We start from the raw sequence: 15,000 nt of genomic DNA on the forward strand, positions 1-15,000 counted from the left end.
TATACCTATATATATGTATATATATATATATATATATCCCTATATATATATATATATATATATATATATATATATCCCTATATATATGTATGTATATATATATTCCTATATATATATATATATATATATATATATATATATATATATATATATATATATATATATATATATATATATATATCCCTATATATATATATATATGTATATATATATTCCTATATATATATATATATATATATATATATATATATATATATATATATATATATATATATCCCTATATATATATATATGTATATATATATTCCTATATATATATATATATATATCCCTATATATATATATGTATATATATATTCCTATATATATATATATATATATATATCCCTATATATATATGTATATATATTCCTATATATATATATATATATATATATATATATATATATATATATGTATATATGTATATATATATATATTCCTACATATATATATATATATATATATATATATATAAATATCCCTATATATATATATGCATATATATATTCCTATATATATATATATATATATATATATCCCTATATATATATATGTATATATATATTCCTATATATATATATATATATATATATATATATATATATATATATATATATATATATCCCTATATATATATATGTATATATATATTCCTATATATATCCCTATATATATATATGTATACATATATTCCTATATATATTCCTATATATATATATGTATATATATATTCCTATATATATATATATATATATATATATATATCCCTGCTGGTCAATGCAGAAATGAGGGATAGATGACTGGTTGATAAGAGCAGTACAAGCCATGTACAGGATGCTGTCAGTAAGGTGAATGTTGGCAATGAATATAGCAATGAATTCAGGGTACAAGTAGGGGTTCACCAAGGATCAGTCCTCAGCTCCCTCTTGTTCATAGTCATCCAAGCAATAACAGAGGAATTTAAGTTGGGCTGCTCCTGGGAGCTTCTCTACACTGATGACTTTGTTCTTGTAGTTGAATCACTACCTGACCTAGAGAAGAAATTTCAGGTGTGGAAGCAAAACCTAGAATTTAAGGGTCTTAGAGTTAATTTAGCAAAAACCAAAGTCTTAGTAAGTAGGAAAGCAAACAAGTCGCAAATCCTTTCAAGGTGATGGCTCTGTTCACAATGCAGAAAATGCATAGGTAGAAACTCCATAGGATGTGCCCAGTGCAAGCTATGGATACATAAGAGGTGCAGCAATATGAGATGAAGGTTAACAGGGAAAACATTTTTTCTGGGTGGAAGGTGCACAGGTACAATAAACACTAGAAATGTAAAGAAAATAGACTCCATCAAATACCAGTGGGGATACCTAAAAGTGGTTGATAGCTTTCATTATCCTGGTGACCAAACCTGAGCACCAAACCGTTAATCACTAATTAACAAAGTTAACATTTTCTTTTTAAGTTAACTTTGGAAATCATTATTGGACTAATTAACTTCTGTTAATCAGTTAATTCCTTAAAAATGTACAGAGGTTATTGATAAACCGTTAGTGTTAATTTTCATTATAGAAAACACAAAAAATCAGTATTTGTTCTAAAACCACCTAAAAAACACCTTCAAAAAGTGCCAAAACTATAAAACCAGCCTTTTGGTGCCTTTTTAAGGGCTTTAGAACCCAAACTACAGGTTCTTGTTTTTTTTTTTGCTTCAGAGTTAAAAAATGCTAATTTTATAGTTTTAACTTTTAAAAGACCTAAAAAAAGGCTGATTTCATATTTCTGGTGCTTTTTTAGGTTTTTAAAAGCTTTTAGAGCCAGAAAAGAGTAAAAAGAGTGCAATGTTCAAGAGGCCAAGTCATGTGCCCACTGGAACCAGCATGACCACAGCACTCTGTCAATAGACAGTATCTACGCTGAGGTAGGGAGGAGGCTGGTTGTTCCCAATACAACAAGGTGGAACTCCACCTATGACTCTGTGGTGGTCCTCAATACCATCCTGGAGGCTAAGAGACCTGTTCTCCACAGTCATGACCCAGTTGAAGGTCAATATCTTCAACGACCAGGATGTGGACTTGATGAAGGAGTATGCCAAGGTAATAAATTAATAATTGTTGTGGTGAGAATCATTGACACCCCAGGCAGATTGGAGAATGGACTAGCCAAACTCTTATAAAGTGTAGTGATCAGTTGTAGTTGAGAGAAAGCGGTTTGATAGTCTCGCAAAGTACCTCATGTGAACACATTGATTAAATCTCCGCTACCTAATTTTATATACACCAAGATATAAAAGTGGCGACAAGATATTCAAAGCTTGCATAGAACATTTAAACCAAAGAAAAAATTATTTAACATGGAAGATTTGTCAGTTCACATGGTACGGTTGCAACAGCAACAACAGCGGTTACAACTACAACTACAACAGCAACAACAACAATACCAACAGTTATTGGAAGCAATGATGGAAAAGTTTGAAATACTTCAGGTTCATTCTTGCCAGATAGCGTGACAAATTCAATTGAATTTATTTATAACCCAGAAGAAGGTACTACTTTTATTGAGAATTTTCAGTGAAAAAAGTTCCCTGTTCAATACTCATTGGTAATGTTTAAATTTAGTTAAAAAAGATGATGAAGATTTCATCACCTAACTGGGGTCATTAACAAAGAGTGTGAAAAATTCAAATTAAATGAATTAACCCTAGATTTCTTCAGATGTGTAATTTTTGTTCAAGGATTAACAGCAAAAAAAGATGCTGATATACGTTCCCATATGTTAACAAAATTAAAACAGGACCAAAAATTAACTCTATAGGCAATGGCTGAAGAATACCAGAGGATTATAAATTTAAGGCATGACACAGATAAAATTGAAGAAAAACATTGCTCTCAGATACATGCATGTCAACCTGAAACTGATAAGAAAAAAGAAAAACGAATGTCAAGACCAAATCCATGCTATGGGTGCAGTGGTTTACATTTTAAAAGTAATTGTCCTTTTAAAAATTGTAAATGTTTTGGTTGTGGAAAAAATCAGACATAAAAGCTCACATTATATAGCAAAACAAAAAAGAGGATCAAACGAAAAAGAATGCTAGAAAGAATGTATTGCTAAAAAAAATTCTAAACGAGGTTCAGAAAAGAAAATTAATAACATGAATATCAAGTTACAATTGGATACAGGCAGTGATATCATGATAATCAATACAGACGCATGGAGAAAAATAGGGAAACCTAGATTAAAGAAAACTTCAGAAATTGCATGAGGTGTTTCAGGAAAAAAATTACATTTTATGAGCGAAATAATAAGTGATGTTACATTTCATGGAAAAACTTTGAAAAAAACAACAAATTTTTTTGGAACATACTGGATGGAACTATTCATCTTATGGGACCTCCCCATTCATATTTCTTATAAGAATGCAAATGGTAAAATACTAGTAACATACCTATCATGTCATGTGAAAATGTGGCAAGTTTGCAGAAGTCATTAAAGAGTTTTGCTAGAAACCAGTAAGAGATGGTATGTTAGTTCCACGTTGAACTGACACTGAACACATAAGTTGCTGTAATGGTAGTTGTTCAAATTACTTTGTACTGGTCCTGTTGCTAGAATGTGGTGAGGGTTCAATTCCCCTGCTCACAATATATCAGATGTAGCTGTGCAGTGCTAACCAGCTAGAGGGTTAAAAAATCTTCTTGGGGTTAAAAAATTGCACTAAAGTCTGTTCAAGTGAAAAACAAGTGCTTAATACAATGACAAATAAGAGTGCTAACAAGAGTGCTTAGCACAACAAAAAACAAGAGTGCTGTGTGCAAACAAACAATACTACCTAAGAGTTAGGTAACAACGAGTCATCAGGATATAAATGTGACAATGTAAAAATAAATAAAAATAATAACATTAACTTCCAGCGGAAGTACAAATGAAAAACGAGAGTGCTGGGTGCAAACGAACAATACTATCTAAGAGTTAGGTAACAAGTCGTCAGGATATAAAAGTTATGACATAAAAATAAATAAAAATAATATTAACTTCCAACAGAGGTCAATCTCAAAGGGGGAGATGCTGTGGTGAGAGTCATTGACACCCCTGATGGATTAGTGAATGGACTAGCCAAACTCTTATAAAGAGTAGTGGTCGGTAGTAGTCAGAGAGAGCGTTTTGGTAGTCTTGCAAAGTACATCATGTGAACACATTGATTAAACCAAAGCTACCTAATTATATTATATCATCATAATATATATATTATTTTAGATCTAGAGGAAGGAACAAGCCTACCTTGGGACTCTGCTGCAACAGTTGCTGGAACAATCTTTAGGCTCAAGGGCTTGAAGTCCAAGAGTCTCATCTAATGTAGTGACACACTTTTGGCAGGTATTGACAAAAGGTTTAGGACCCACCTGGAGGATGAAGAATGCCAGCTGGCTGCTGCCTTCCACCCCAAGTTTTGCCTCATCTGGTTGGATAAGTATAACAACACCAAAGTCGCCAAGGTGAGGACAAGCATGGAGGGTATGGTCGAGGAAGCCATAAGGCAGCCGTCTGATGAAGTGAGCAGCAACAACAAAGAGTAGGAGGATGAGTTCTTCAGTAGTGTCACCCAGCCAAAAGAGAGCAGCAGGAGTCACAGGTCACTCAAGGACAAGACCCAGAATTTTGTCAAGACCTAGTTGGAGACCAACTCCAAGAACTTGCTAATAGATGCTGCCTTCTTGGGTGAGCAAGTGTTGGTGGACTTGTTCATCAAGTTCAAATGTAGTAAGGCATTTGTTCTCTATGGCCAAGGACATCTTAAGGGCCAAGAGATCATCCCTGTCTGATGAAAACTTTGACTTGCTAATTTTCATGAAGAGCAACATGTATCTCATGAACAATATGGAGAACAAGAAGAGGAAAAATTAAATTGTGTATATATTGTTTTTCATTTTTTTTTTTTTTAATGGCCATTTTATCAATAAACTCTTTTAGTTTATACTAATATTGTGTTTCATCTGAGTTTTTTTTTTTTACCCTTTTCTAGCTCTAAAAGCCTTTAAAAACCTAAAAAAGGGCCAACACTATGAAATCAGCCTTATTTTAAGTCTTTTAAAAGTTAAGACTATAAAATCAGCATTTTTTAACATTAAAGCAAAAAAACTATAGTTTAAAAGGCCAAAAAAAGGCTATTTTATAGTTTTAGCACTTTTAAAAGGTGTTTTTAGGTGGTTTTAGAGCAAAAAGTGATCTTTTGTTTTTCTTTTCTTTAATAAAATATAACGTTAATGTTTTATCTATAACTTCCATAACATTTTTAAAGAATTAACTGATTAATGGTTATCAAAATTAACTTTTTGGTTAATCAAGTTAACTTTTCAATTAACGGTACCCATCTTTGCTGGTGACCAAAGCAACGTGGAGGTGGATGCTCCAAGAGCACAGCTGCTAAAATAAGAATAGGCTGGGCAAAGTTCAAAGAGCTTCTACTTCTGTTGGTAACAAAGGGCCTCTCCCTCAGAATGAAAGGCAGATTGTATGATGCTTGTGTGTGAACAGCCATGTTTCATGACAGGGAAACATGGGCTGTGACCACGGAGGACATGCAAAGAATTGAAAGAAATGAGGCAAGTATGCTTCGCTGGATGTACAATATCATTGTGCATGAATGACAAAAGCGTATCTTGAGAGAAAAACAGAGCATAAAAGGCATCAGATGTGGTGTGCAACAGAGACCAATGGTCTGGTATGGTCATGTAATGCAAATGAACGAAAACAGCTGTGTAAAGAAATGCAGATCTCCAACTATCGAGGGAACCTATGCCAGCATGGAGGGTGGATGCTAGGTGGTGATGATGATAATGATGATAGATATACATTTATAAATTTGTTTTGCAAGATTCTTGATATGAAAATGTGTGTTGAAACAGATATTGTTATATTTGGGGATGGTCATATTTTTTCCTTTACCAAGTAAACGCATGCACTATTTATTTGATCTTCACTTTAGCTTTATAATTATTATTTTTTTGTATTTGCCAGAGTTCTTTTATCACACATTCTGTAACCTTTTCAGCAACTTTCTGTCCCACATCTCTACCCTTGTACTGCCAAACCCATTTTATCCTTCTGTGGTATGTATCCCTATCTGTGCACACAATTACATCAGTATCTCTGTGTGTGTGTGTGTGTGTGTACACACGCGTGCACATGCATGCATGTATATGGGTTTGTATATTACACTGTTTGTACTTATATCATTTATCTATTTAGCCAAAGAAACAATTAGAGTCTGGACAGCTCACCTCCTAGCCAGCTCGTGTCAAACTGTCCAACCCATGCCAGCATGGAAAATGGGCATTAAACAATGATGATGATTATTATTATGATTTATTTATTTATCTTTCCTCATCCTGTCTTTAGTCAACAGATTGCATAGTGTGGTGGAGTGAGAAGATGTTATTACTCCATTCATGTTTTATGTTGAGGATTGGTCTATCTTCTATAATGTATGTTGCCTCCATAATCTGTCTGAATGTCATGTCTGTTCTATATGTCAATAAGATCCTAAAATCTATGTTATCAACCAGGCCTCAATGTTCTAATAGAGCACTGACAAACTTTTCTCTCCCTTGAGCTATCACCAGTATTCACTTACCAAGAGGAGATACATGGGACAGAAAGTCACTGAAGATGTCACAGAATGTATGACAAAAGAACTCTGACAAATAAACTAACAACAACAACAATAATAATAATAATAATAATAATAATAATAATAATAATAGTAAAGGCAATGCAGTGAATAATTACTGGCCTATCACCTGCCTGCCCCTGATGTAGAAGCTGATGACAGGAATGATATCTAATTATGTGTATAACTTCCCGGAAATGAATAATAAACTACCAGTGGAACAGAAAGGGTGCAGAAGGAAAAGCCAAGGGACAAAAGACCAATTCTGATAGACAGAAAAGTACTGAACAACTGCAAGAAAAGACTTACTAACTTGAGCATGGCGAGGATCAATTATAAGAAAGCGTATGATATGGTCCCCCATTCCTGGATTTTAGAAAGTCTTGAGCTGATACGGGTGTCTGATAACATATCAAAGTTTATTAAAAGATCAATGAAAAACTGGAGCACAGGCTAACTTCATGTGGAAAATTTTTGGCAAGGGTTAACATCAAGAGAGGCATATTCCAAGGAGGTAGCCTATTACCATTGCTGTTTGTGCTTTGTATGATACCCCTCACACAGCTTCTAAGGAAAGTGACATCAGGGTACACCTTGAAAAGTGGAGAAAAATTAAATCACCTGTTATATATGGATGACTTAAAGATCTTTGGGAAGACTGAATATGAAATAAATGGCCTAGTTTAAACAGAGCAGATATTCAGTGAGGATATTACAATGGAATTTTGAACTAAAAAGTGCAGTATGCTGATAATACAAAAAGGCAAAGTAGTCTGATGGTGTAAAGCTACCCAATGGCAAGAACATCAAAGATATTGAGACTAATGGATATAAATATCTGGGGATTCTGGAATACAATAAGATCAAGGAAACTGGGATGAAGGAAGGCTTTAGGCAAGAATGTCTCAGAAAAAACGAAACTGATTCTAGGAAGTAAGCTCAATGGGAAAAACAAGTTTAGAGCAATGAACACATGGTCTGTTTCCTTAATGCAATATGGTGCAAGTATTGTTAGATGGACAAGAACGAGCTTGAAGAAATGGACAGGAAAACCAGTAAAGTAATGACAATTAAGAAGGAACGACATCCCAAAAGTGATAATGACAGACTGTGTGTACCTAGGAACAAGGGAGGAAGATGCCTCATAGGATGCAAGATCTGTATTGTCAACAAGGAGAACAGCCTAGGATGGTACATTAAACAGCAAAGTGAATCCTTGCTTACTGCTGTTAGAATTAATAAAGCAATACCCACCAAAAATGTGACACACCCACAAGCATTTAAGAAACAAAATGAAGAAGAGAAAGTAAACAACTGGAAAATGAAACCACTGCATGGGCAATTCCTCAGAGAAATCAAGAGAAAAGACGAGATCAACTCTTGGAGATGGCTGAGAAAAAGTCATCTGAAAGGATGCACTGAGGCATTGATATGCAGCACCCAGGGACAAGCTCTGAGAACAAATTACATCAAATTCTAAATAGACAACAGTAGCAAATCACCCCTTTGTAGGATGTGTGACAGTAGAAATGAAGCAATCTCACATATGTGAGTGAGTGTAGCAAGCTGGCCCAAAAGCACTACAAAAGAAGGCACAATAACGTGGCTAAAATTGTAAACTGAAGGCTATGGGAAAAGTACAGCCTGAACAGAGAAGGGAAATGGTACGAACATGAACCAGAAGGGGGCACCAAAATCAAGGAATATAAGATACTGTGGAATTTTAAAATCCACTGTGACTCCCTAATCAATGCTCAGAGACCAGATATTGTTATGATAGACAAAGGAAAAAAGGAAACCAAGATTATAGATATTGCAATACCTAGAAATGCATGCATAAAAGACTGAAATGTACAGACAAAAAGACGAAAACATACAGATGAAAAATAAAAGACGAAATTACAAGAATGTGGACTATGAGGAAAGTGTCTGTCATTCCAGGGACACTCAGAGCACTAACAACCAAGTTCGAGAAATATGTCAGAGAAATCAAAATTGACGTCAGAGCAGAACAAGCCCTTAAAACTGCTCTGCTGGGGATAGATAGGATTTTGAGATTGGTACTTGGATGTTAAATGTCTCCCACAATAATTATCAACCAAGAATCAAAGCTTATAATGTCCAGAAAAAGAACCTGTGAAACCTCTGACAGCAGGATGCTGTCCGCTCTCACAGAATCTACCAGAGTAAACATAAAGGTCTGAAGGGGTGTTGGTTGTGTTCAATCTGGGTTCTTTGCTTTAACCTTATTGCTATGGATAGTTCTAACAGGAATTGATCTCAGTGTCAACTTAGCAAAGACTAAAAGTCCTAGTAATCAAGAAAACAGACAAGACCCACTTCAGGTAGGTGGCCCTGTTCAATTTGTAGGAAAAGTGTAGGAAGGAATTCCATACAGTCCATACAGTGTACCCAGTGTAAGTTATGGACACACAAGAGGTGCAGTGGATTAATAGGAAGATTATCAGAGAAGGTAGTGTTCGTGTCTGTCTTTACTATTATTATTGTAATGGCCCCGTCTGTTCTTCAGAGCTGGCTGATCTTGTACCTTCTCAGCTTAGCCATTCCTGGTCCACTTACCCTTCCTTCTTCCCTCCCAGGATCCACACAAACTGCTATATCCAGTTCTTCCCCCCCAAAAAACATCATCCTTTTGAAATCTCATCCCTGCGGAGGTCAACATGCAACTGCTTAAATGAATATTAATGGTATCAGTTTCACACATCTCAGAAGGTTTGCAAAGTCCCTTCTTCTAAAACAAACAAGTAATAAAAAATACATACAGCTTTTACATACTCCCTCAGCAGCACCAACTTCCAGAAGTTTTCTAGTGAATGTGATCTGGGTATTATAGTAAACAGCAATCTGTGTTGGACAAACCATACCTTTAAGATATCCTAGCTATATATGTATATATACATACATATATATATGTATGTATATATACATATATATATGTGTGTGGATATATATATATATATATATATATGCACATATACATATATATATGTATATATACATATATATATATACATATATATATATCATCATCATCATCATCGTTTAACATCCGCTTTCCATGCTAGCATGGGTTGCGGACGTTAATTATATATATATTATATATACATATATATTTGCATATATGCACATATATATATATATATATATATATATCTATATATATATATATATATATATATATATATATATATATATATATACATACACATCATCATCATCATCATCATCGTTTAATGTCCGCTTTCCATGCTAGCATGGATTAGACAATTTGACTGAGGACTGGTGAACCAGATGGCCACACCAGGCTCCAATCTGATTTGGCAGAGTTTCTACAGCTGGATGCCCTTCTTAACGCCAACCACTCCGAAAGTGTAGTGGGTGCTTTTACGTGCCACTGGCACGAAGGCCAGTCAGGCGGTACTGGCAACGGCCATGCTCAAAATGGTGTATTTTATGTGCCACCTGCACAGGAGTCAGTCCGACGGCACTGGCAACGATATCTCTCGAATATCTTTACACGTGCCACCGGCATAAGTGCCAGGAAGGCGACGCTGGGTACAGGTGCTATCACGATTTCGCTTTCACTTGGCCCAACAGGTCTTCGCAAGCCGAGTTTAGTGTCCAATGAAGGAAGGTACGCATAAGTGGGCTGGCTACACCCCTGGCAGAGGCCTGGGATTTAGGTCTCACTTGGCTTGCCGGGTCTTCTCACGCACAGCATATTTCCAAAGGTCTCGGTCAGAAGTCATCGCTTCAGTGAGGCCCAGTGTTCGAAGGTCGTGCCTCACCACCACTTCCCAGGTCTTCCTGGGCCTATCTCTACCACAGGTTCCCTCAACTGCTAGGGTGTGACACTTTTTCACACAGCTATCCTCGTCCATTCTTGCTACATGACCATACCAGCGCAATCGTCTCTCTTGCACATTACAACTGATGCTTCTTAAGTTCAACTTTTCTCTCAAGGTGCTTATACTCTGTCTAGTATGCACACTGACATTACACATCCATTGGAGCATACTGGCTTCATTCCTTGCGAGCCTACGCATGTCCTCAGCAGTCACAGCCCATGTTTCACTGCCATGAAGCATGGCTGTTTGTACACATGCATCATACAGTCTGCCTTTTACTCTGAGAGGGAGACCCTTTGTCACCAGCAGAGGTAAGAGCTCTCTGAACTTTGCCCAGGCTATTCTTATTCTAGCAGCTACACTTTCAGCGAACCCTCCCCCACTACTAACTTGATCACCTAGATAGCGGAAGCTATCAACTGAGTTCACACTGGCTTCCTGATAAAATTCTTGTAAAAGACTTTTTTCCTTTTTTGAATTTATATGTGTGTATATATATATATATATATATATATATATATATATACACATGTATATTTATGGGATGGATACTAAGGACATTTGGAACAAGAGATCTGGAATTAATGTTGACTCTATGGAAGACCTTCATCTTCAGCTGCCTAGACTACTACTCTCAGCTGTGGTCACCACACAGTGTCAAGCTAACAATGGAGCTTGAAGCAATCCAACGTCACTTCACTAAAAAGATTGCTACTGGCATCGGCCACATTTGCATTGTGCTTTTTACTTGCTACTGGCACAGGAACCAGTCGGAGCAGGGAGGCTGGCATGAACCACATTCAGATGGTGCTTTTTACATGCCACCGGCATGGGGAGCTGGTCAGGCTGCACTGCCAATGACCCACACATGCATGGCGCTTATTGTGTGCCACCAGCATGGGAGCCAGCCAGGTGGCACAGGCATCAGCCACAACTACAATTTCCATTTGAATATGATTAGATTTGATTCTGATTTTGATTTTCCTTGACTCAATAGGTCTCCTCAAGCAAGGAATGTCGCCTGATGATTAAATGGGTTGGTTATGCAACACTGGTATAGGCTATGGCTGTGATCTCACTTTACTTGCCAGGTCTTCTCAATCACAGCATATCTCCAGAGGTCTTGGTCTTTCGTCATTGCTTCTGTGAGGCCCAACATTTGAAGGTCATGCTTCACTATCTCATCCCATGTCTTCCTGGGTCTCCCTCTTCCACGGGTTCCTTCCACTGTTAGGGAGTGACACTTCTTCACACAGCTCTCCTCATCCATATGCAGCACATGACCATACCAGTGCAGTCGTCTCTCTTGCACACATCTGATGCTTCTTATGTCTAACATTTCTCTCAAGGTGAATACACTCTGTCATGTGTGCACACCGACATTACACATCCAGCTGATCATACTAGCTTCATTTCTTTCAAGCCTACGCATGTCTTCAGCAGTCACTGCCCATGTTTCACTGCTGTGTAGCATAGAAGTTTGCACACATGCATCATGCAATCTACCTTTCACTCTGAGCGAGAGACCTTTTGTCACCAAAGAGGTAGGAGCTTTCTGAACTTTGCCTAGCCAATTCTTATTCTAGTGGCAATGCTCTCTGAGTATCCCCACCCCACTACAGACTTTGTCACCTCAGTAGAAGAAGTTATCAACTCCTTATAGTTTCCCCCTCTGGCATGTGATGGAATCAGCTTTCTGAGTATCTGCAGTGTTTATTGCTCCTGTGCATCTGCTGCACACAAAAGCTATCTTCCCGGTTAACCTTCCTTTGATGTTGCTACACCATAGCAACACTGAGTACGTCTTATGGAGTTTCTACCTACGCCTTTTCTACAGATCAAGCAGAGCCATCTACCTGAAGGGGTTTGGGATGTGTTTGCCTTCCTACTTACAAGGACTTTGGTTTTAGCTAGGTTGACTCTAAGGTCCTTTGATTCTAAACCTTGCTGCCACATCTGAAATTTCTTCTCTATTTCTGGTAGTGATTTCGTTATGAAAGCAAGGTTATCAGCATAGAGGAGCTCCCAGGTGCAACCTGTCTTGAATTCCTCTCTTATTGCCTGGAAGACTATGATGAATAAGAGGGGGCTGAGGGCTGATCATTGGTGAACGTCTACATCTACCCGGAATTCTTCACTATACTCATTGCCAACCCTTACTAACGGCATCCCTGTACAGCTCTTATTAACCACTCATCAATCCCCAGTTTCCACATCATCCACCAGATGAGGGATCGGGGGACCCTGTCAAAGGCTTTCTCCAAGTCAACAAAAGCCAAGTATAGGGGTTTATCTTTGGCTAGGTAGTTCTCCTGCAGTTGATGTACCAGGAATATAGCATCAGCGGAGCTTCTACCTGGCACAAAACCAAACTGTATCTCATCTAAGTGGACTCTGTCCCTAATTAGTTGGGCTATGACCCTCTCCGTGACCTTTATTACCTGATCCCGCAGTTTGATAACCCTGTGGTTATTTCTATCTAAAGCATCACCTTTACCTTTGTAGCAGTTGACTATGGTACTGCTATGCCAGTCATTGGGTATGACTCCTTCATGAACTACCTGGTTTACAATACAGGTGACTAGACCATAATCCACACCACCAGATATTTTAAGCATCTCAGTGGTGATTCCTGATGAGCGGGGGTTTTCCTGTCTTCATATCCTTAATTGCTTTATCTACCAGGATACTGTCTATTCAAGCAGCTGGACCATCTACTGGGTCAACATTTGGTAGGCTCTCCTCCTCCCATTCATTCTCCACTTTCATAATGGCTTCTCCAAGCCTCTTTCTTTGCAGAATCATTAAAAGCAAGTGCACCATCATCCATGCAGACACATTTCTCTCCTGTAACATCACAATTTTCTCTCACACACTGTCTTGCAATCTGAAATACTTCAGTTGTTTGGTCCTCACGTCACTGAACATTGGCAGCTTCTTTTCTGCTTCTCCCTTGGTTATGTATACCTGTCTCCCAGCCTCCCTTCTGGCTATCTGGTACAGTTCCCTGCTACCCACACTCTTCCAAGCTTTCCAGGCCTGTTTCTTTGTTCTAATGGCCTTGTCTACCGTATTATTCCACCACCACATTACTCTAGGTCTGGAAGGGACTTTGCACCAGCTGCAGATTTGGTCTGTGGTGCTCAGTAAGCTGTCCTGTAGGAATTTCCAGATACCCTCTATGTCTGAAGTCTGTAGCTCCTCTTCCCTTTCATCAAATTTCTCAATGAGGATGTCCCTAAATCTCTGACCATGTGAAGGGTTCTTTAGCTTCTAAAACCTTTTCTGGATTGGTCTGCTTCTTGGCATCCATCTGGCCTCGAGTCTAAAGTTACTAATAACTAGTCTATGCTGGGGGTACTTTCTTCACCAGGGAGGATCTTTGTATTTAAGAGAAACCTTGCATCTCACTTTCTGATGAGGATGAAATCAATCTGGCTAGCAGAGTATACCTGATTGATAGGTTATCAGGTGGCTGTCTGGCTTCTTGAAGTTAGTGTTGCAGATTAATAGGTTACATGCATCACAGAACTCCAGTAGCCTAGTTCTTTCATTTCGAGAAATGATTCCATGGTCCCTGTGAACACCATGGAAGATACTGGATTGCTGTCCGACATGTCCATTAAAATCTTCAGCCACAAGGATGAGGTCATTGCCATTCATCTTTGAGGTAGCCTGTAGAAGGGTATCATAAAAGTGGTCCTTCTGATTGTTGAGTATGCCCTCATGTGGGGCATAGACAGAGATAATTGTAGCTATACTATTCTGCAGGACCAGCCTGAGCTTAAGCACTCTATAGCATATCCTGACTACCTCTGTGACCTTATCCACCCATTTCTCCGCAAGGAGTATGCCAACACTCCATCACTGTTACCTTCCTAGAATATTTTATACCTATGTGCCTTGCCTGTGAGGACCCTGGCTGAAGCTCCTCTCCATCTTACCTTTTGTATGCAGCATACATCAACATGTCTCTATTCAAGCATCTCTACAATCTCACTAGACCTACCTTTCAGTGTGCCTACATTGACAGTACCAACTCTAAAAACTGAAAAAGGAATGTGGGAGGAGGCATGGAGAAGGGAGATGTTATTCAGTGCATGCATGCATATATTTATATACATGTATATTTATATGCATGTATATCACTAGCCACTAAACATTTTTCTATTTTCTCTCCCTGTTTATTTCTGTGTTCCTTTCTGTCGAAGAGTGTAGGCTCAAAATGTTAAAGACTTTCTCACTTCCCAAGCGTTAAACTAATGCATTTGTTTGTTTGTTGTTTACACACCTGTCTTCCTCATTGGTTTTGTTGTAAATCCTTACTATAAATACATACACACACACACACACACACATATATATATATATAATTATATATATACATGTGTTATATATATACATGCCAACGTCGTCTCCTTCATTAAACACGAA

This window comes from Octopus bimaculoides, chromosome Z (assembly GCF_046866305.1).
Source record: "Octopus bimaculoides isolate indiv1 chromosome Z, ASM4686630v1, whole genome shotgun sequence".
In the NCBI taxonomy this organism is placed as follows: domain Eukaryota; kingdom Metazoa; phylum Mollusca; class Cephalopoda; order Octopoda; family Octopodidae; genus Octopus; species Octopus bimaculoides.